The sequence below is a fragment of the Hylobates moloch genome, unplaced genomic scaffold (genome assembly GCF_009828535.3).
Source record: "Hylobates moloch isolate HMO894 unplaced genomic scaffold, HMol_V3 SCAFFOLD_18, whole genome shotgun sequence".
In the NCBI taxonomy this organism is placed as follows: domain Eukaryota; kingdom Metazoa; phylum Chordata; class Mammalia; order Primates; family Hylobatidae; genus Hylobates; species Hylobates moloch.
Genome location: NW_026652293.1, coordinates 52,768,773 through 52,774,740, shown reverse-complemented (window position 1 = coordinate 52,774,740; position 5,968 = coordinate 52,768,773). Strand labels below are relative to the sequence as shown.

The 5,968-nt window shown below is 38.3% G+C and overlaps 1 pseudogene; it reads right to left on the bottom strand.

The window, feature by feature from the left end:
* Positions 1-4,726: 4,726 nt before the first annotated feature.
* On the bottom strand, positions 4,727-5,755 carry LOC131381796 (histone-lysine N-methyltransferase SETMAR-like; annotated as a pseudogene).
* Between the last annotated feature and the right edge of the window lie 213 nt (positions 5,756-5,968).

The window sequence follows — 5,968 nt, the reverse complement described above, 5'->3', positions numbered from 1 at the left end:
CTGGGAGACTTGTATTGGGCCTCAACTTTGTTCTCTTGCTCCTTGAGATTAGGAATCCACTGCACTTGGGGAGCTAAGGTGTTCCCAGTGTTGGGTTGGTTGCTACACTCCAATGGGTGGTGTCAGGCAAAGTGTTTCATAGTGCAGTGACAGCAGGCTGTGTCCGCATTAGCCTGTGCCAATAGCAGCAGTAGCAGCAGCTGAGGCAGAGTGCTAGCAGGTGCCTGGGTGCCCTCCTCTCACTCAGGGGCAGGGCACTGGTGGGCATAGGTCTGGGTTTCTTCTCTGTGCCCTGCAGGAAGGGATGTTCACTCAGCATAGGGGAGGATCCATTGTTCTCTGTGTAGTGTTAGTGCAAGAGTGGAGCACTGGCAGAAGTGGGGCTGGCTGTCTCTGTGCCTACCAAGGCTCAGTCTCCAGTGGAAATCTGTGGGGGACGTGGGAATGGACTGCATTCCTGCCCACTGGTGGGGCAAGGAAAGCAAAACCCACCTGCGCAGATGTGATGTGGGGAGTTGCCATGAGCTGGAAGGAAGCTGCAGTGTGGGGAAGGAGCAGGTGGGCTGGTGCGTGGCCATAGGGGCTGCCTTGCTAGAGCTCTCTGCTGGTCAGGCACAGTCTGCAAGTGCAAAAGCTATGGCGTGGGCTCCTCAGGCACCTAGGACTGCCCTGCAAGCAGGCTTGGCCAGGGTGGGACCTGGGAGAGGCCAGCACACCAAAGAATGCTCAGATCAAACTGGCCCTGTCTGATGGGCAAGACCACCCTGCAGAGTTCAGGTCTGATAGTTCCCCTAGGTCTAAAGCCTCCCATAGGAACAAGTCAAGCTTAGAGGGATGGCCACCCCTGGCTGTCCTCTGCTACAGATGCTCCCACACTAAACTCTCTGGGCCCTACATCTGCTGGCTTCCTGCCCCACCACTTCACTAAGCAGCTCTCTGCCAACTTGAGTGTCTGTCATGTTTAAGGGAACTTCTCCTGCTGGGATACAAGAAGCCCATGGTGAGAGGGGGTTTTTCCTTGCCAGTTCAACTCACCCATTCCCCTGGAGCCATTGGGGACTGGGAATAAGTCCTCATGTGTGGTAGGCCCATGCAGGGTTCCCAGCTTTCTTCTCCTTCAACTCAGCTTCTGTGTCTTCCCTCTATCCACTCTCAGATCCTTCCCTCTGAAGATCTATTAGGAGCATGCCAATTGTCTCAGTCCCTCAGTGGGAGCTGTTCCTCTTGGTTGTGTCTAGTCAGCTATCTTGCCCTCCTTCTCAATTATTTTTAACAGCATCATTGAACTATAGTAAAAATACAATAAACTAAAGAGATTTAAAGTGCAATTTTATAAGTTTTGTCATATGTATACACCTGTGAAACCATCACCACAAGCAGGATAGTGAACATAATGTATTCATTATCCCCAAATGTTGCCTTGTGCCCTTATGTAATTTCTTTATCCTTTCTCTCCTGTCCCACACTCCCCAGGCAATCATTGCTCTGCTTTCTGTCACTATAGATTAGTTTCCATTTCTTATAGTTTTATATAAATAAGTCATTCAGTATCTATTCTTTTTTCTTTCTGATATTTTCACTCACCTTAGTTAGAGATTTATCCATGTTGTTGAGTGTATCAATAATTTATCCATGTTGTTGCTCGTATCCATGTTGTTGCACATGTCATTCCTTCTTATTACTAATTAATATTTAATCGTATGGATAATTCATAATTTGTTCACTCATTCACCTGTTTATGAACATATAATTGTTTCCAGTTTTGAGTTATTATGGTTAAAGCTGCTATCAACATCTTATGCCAGTCTTTGCATGAATATATTTCTTCTTTTCTTTTAGGTAAATGTGTAGGAGTAAAATGACTAGATCATATTGTACCATTTTACATTTCTACAAGTTCTTCCATGTCCTTACCAATACTTGGTATGGTCAGTCTTTTTAATTGCAGCAATTTTAATAGGTATGTAGTGGTATCTCATGAAGGTTCTGATTTGCATTTTCCTAATGAATAATGATGTTGAGCATATTTTTATAATTTTACTTGAGAAATATATGTCTTCTTTGGTTAGATGCTTGTTATAATCCTTTGTCCATTAAAAAAACTGGGTAATTTTTCTTTTTGTTATTCAATTTTGAGAGATCTTTATAGACTCTGAACATAAGACTTTTATCAGATATTTGATTTTCAAATATTCTGTCCTCGTTTGTGTCTTGTCTTTTTATGTACTTCACAGTGCCTTTGAGAAGCATATATTTTAACTTTTGATGAAGTCCAAATTATCATTTTTGCTTTTTTCATGGATTATGCTTTTGACGTCATGTTTAAGAAATATTCGAATGTGGTGAGTCTCATGGCAGCAAAGATGTTTTTGATAAGCAAGTATTGGTTTCAAAGAGGCAATGGAAAGCAAGAAGGTCAAGGACACAACCCTGAGATATAAAGGCATAAAAGGATCAATAATCCTCAATTTAGAGGTTTTAATAGAAATCTAGTTTTAAGTGAAGAGAATAGCTACTACCTATAGTTGCTCATTGGAAATTTCTAGTGTGCTTTAGCCAAATCCCAATGCCTGGATGGACCCCACCCCCAATAAATTTAACTATAATATCTATGAATCAAATGCAGGCATTAGTATTTAAATTTCTCCAGACAATTCATATATTTAACCAGGATTGAGTATTATTGAGTTGAAGCAAAAAGATAAAGGAATATTCTGGAGTTACATCAGCAAGATCATGGAATAAGAAGTTCCAGAACTCATTCTCCTACATTTAACATCAAGATACTAAACAAAATTCCTTTATAAGAGGTTTAGAATATAGTTAAAAGTTTGCAGTATTCCAGATGAGCACAAAGCTGAGAACCTATCACAATGGGTAAGAAGAACAGTTTGACTTTACCCATGCCAGTCCCTCCCACAAGACAGCACAGTTCAGTGTCAAGAGAGCTCATCTGGCCCATGACTTCTCTCTTGAGGGGAAATAGTGAGACTTCATGTCACTCTTCTTTCAGTGTGCTGTCAAAGAATCTGGTTTTTGTCTCACCTCATATGCAGTGTTTATGGATCTGCCATAGCTCAGATGCCTTTGGGAAGTTAAGAACAAAGAACAGTGGGGAGCTTCTTGCCATGACTGGTGCAGCACTGTGAGATTGAGAGAAAGTGCAGGACTGAGGAGTTTTCCACAGTAGGAAGGAAGAGGCAGAGTACATGAACATCTATGGAAACAGTTTAAGAGGCTCCCAGAATCTCTAGCAATAAAATCTGGTTGATGAAAATCTTATCCCATCTAAGTTAGTCTATAAACACTGGGAAAGGTGGCTGATAACTCTAATGTGCAGACACCAAGGCAAAGCTACAAGGATCATGATGAATCAGGGAAATGTACCATGACTAAAGGAACAAAATAAATCTTCAGTAAGCATCTCTTAAGAAGTGGAGATCTATGAATAGCCTAACAAAGAATTAAAAATAATCATTTTAAATAAGCTCATTAAGTTATAAAAGAATACAGACAGACAACTAAACAAAATCAGGAAACTAACACATGAACAAAATGAGAATATTAACAAGGAGATAAAAACCATAAATAGAAAAACAAACAGAAATTCAAGAGCTAAAGAATGCAGAAACTGAGTTGAAAAATTAAATAGCTTCAAATGCAGACTTCCTGAAATAAAAGAAGAGCAAACCCAAAGACAAATCATGTAAAATTATCTGTCAGAGAATCAAAAATAGAAAATGAAATGCAAAAGAGTAAAGAAAGCCTAAGGGACTTATAAGAGACTATAAAAAGAACCAATATGCATTATGGGGGACCCAGAAGGAGAAGAGAGACAGAAAGAAGAACAAAATTTATTTTTAAAAAAATGACATGTTTTAGTAAGAGATCTGGGAAATAAAAACAAAACAAAACAAACAAAAACAAACAAACAAACAAAAGAAATAATGCCTGCAAACTTCTAAAATCTGGAAATGTAAATGGACAGCCAGATTCATGAAGCCCAAAGAATGCAAAAAATAGTGAACTCAAAGAAGTGTACACAGAGACACATAGGAATCAAATTATCAAAATTCAAAGACAAGGAGAATTACGAAGGGAACAAAAGAAAAGTGACTTGCCATGTACAATGGAAACACCCTCAAGACTAGTAGTGGATTTACCAACAGAAGCCTTGCAGGCCAGAAGAAAGATGATATATTCAAGTTGCTAAAAGAAAAAACAAACAAAAATCTATCAACCAGAATACCATATTAAGCAAAGCTATCCTTCCAAAATGAGAAAAAGATAAAGACTTTTTGAGGCAAACAAAACCTGAGAGTTCCTCACTACTATCACTGTCTTATAAGAAATACAAAAGGGAATTTTTCAAGTTGAAATGAAAGGATGCTAAATAGCAACACAGAAGCATAAGAAAATGTAAAACTTACAGTAAAGGTAAATATATAGACAAATACAGAATATCATAATATAATGTTGGTATGTAAATTGCTTTTAATTTTAGTATAAAAGCAAAAGACAAAAATATTAAGAATAATTATAAATACAAAATTTGTTAACAGATATACATAAAAAAGATGTAAATTGTTTCATTTATAACATAAAGTGTAGGGGGTTGCTAAAGTGTAGATCTTTTGTATTCTATTCTATTAGGTTGGTGCAAAAGTAATTGTGGTTTTGGACCATGGATTTTAAATCATTATAACTAGGATCAAACACATCTTTATTAATCAAAATAGGAACCATTACAATCAACACATTTTTTCCAATGAGAAATAAATTTGTTTATTCCTGTAGCATAAAATTCCATGCTTTGGGATTTGACAAACTCTTGGAAACCATTTTCTGCATCCTGCTGGTTGTAGAAATGTTTTCCCTGCAAAATGTTGTATAGATGCTTGAAGAAGTGGTAGTTGGTTGACAAGAGGTCAGGTGAACATGGTGGATGGGGCAAAATTTCATAGCCTAATTCTTTCAACTTTTGAAATGTTGGCTATGCAATGTGTGGTCAGGCATTGTTATGGAGGAGAATTGGGCCCTTTCTGTTGACCAATGCTGGCTGCAAGCATTACAGTTTTTGGTGCATCTCATTGATTTGCTGAGCATATTTCTCAGATGTAATGGTTTTGCCAGGGTTCAGAAACCTGTAGTGCATCAGACTAGCAGCAGACCAGCAACCAGTGACCGTAACCTTTTTTTGGTGCAAGTTTGGCTTTAAGAAGTGCTTTGGAGCTTCTTCTTGATTCAGCCACTGAGCTGGTCACTGCTGGTTGTATAAAATCCACTTTTCATTGCACATCACAATCCAACCAAGAAATGGTGCCTTGTTGTTGCACAGAATAAGAGAAGATTACACTTGAATATGACAATTTTTTTCATTTTCGTTCAGCTCATGAGGCACCCACTTATTGAGCTTTTTCACCTTTCCAATTTGCTTCAAATGCTGAACAACCATAGAATGGTCGATATTGAGTTCTTCAGCAACTTCTCGTGTAGTTGTAAGAGGATCAGCTTCGATGATTGCTCTCTGTTGGTCACTGGCAGCTTCCAATGGCCAGCCACTATGCTTCTCATCTTCAAGGCTGTCATGTCCTTTGCAAAACTTCTTGAACCACCACTTCATTGTTCGTTTCTTAGCAGTTCCTGGGCCAAATGCGTTGTTGATGTTGTGTGTTGTCTCTGCTGCTTTACGGACCATTTTGAACTTGAATAAGAAAATTGCTCAAATTTGCTTTTTGTCTAACATCATTTCCATGATCTAAATTAAATACAAAATAAACAGCAAGTAATAACTCATTAACAAAAAAGAAAAGCAAGAAATGCACATTAAAATGACATATAACATAACCACATTTACTTAAAAATGTATTCCAATATCAAATGGCAAATTTCAACAATGCAAAAACTGCAATTACATTTGCACAAACCTAATAGGTATGTTTCTAATGAGCTTAGACTGTTATACCTA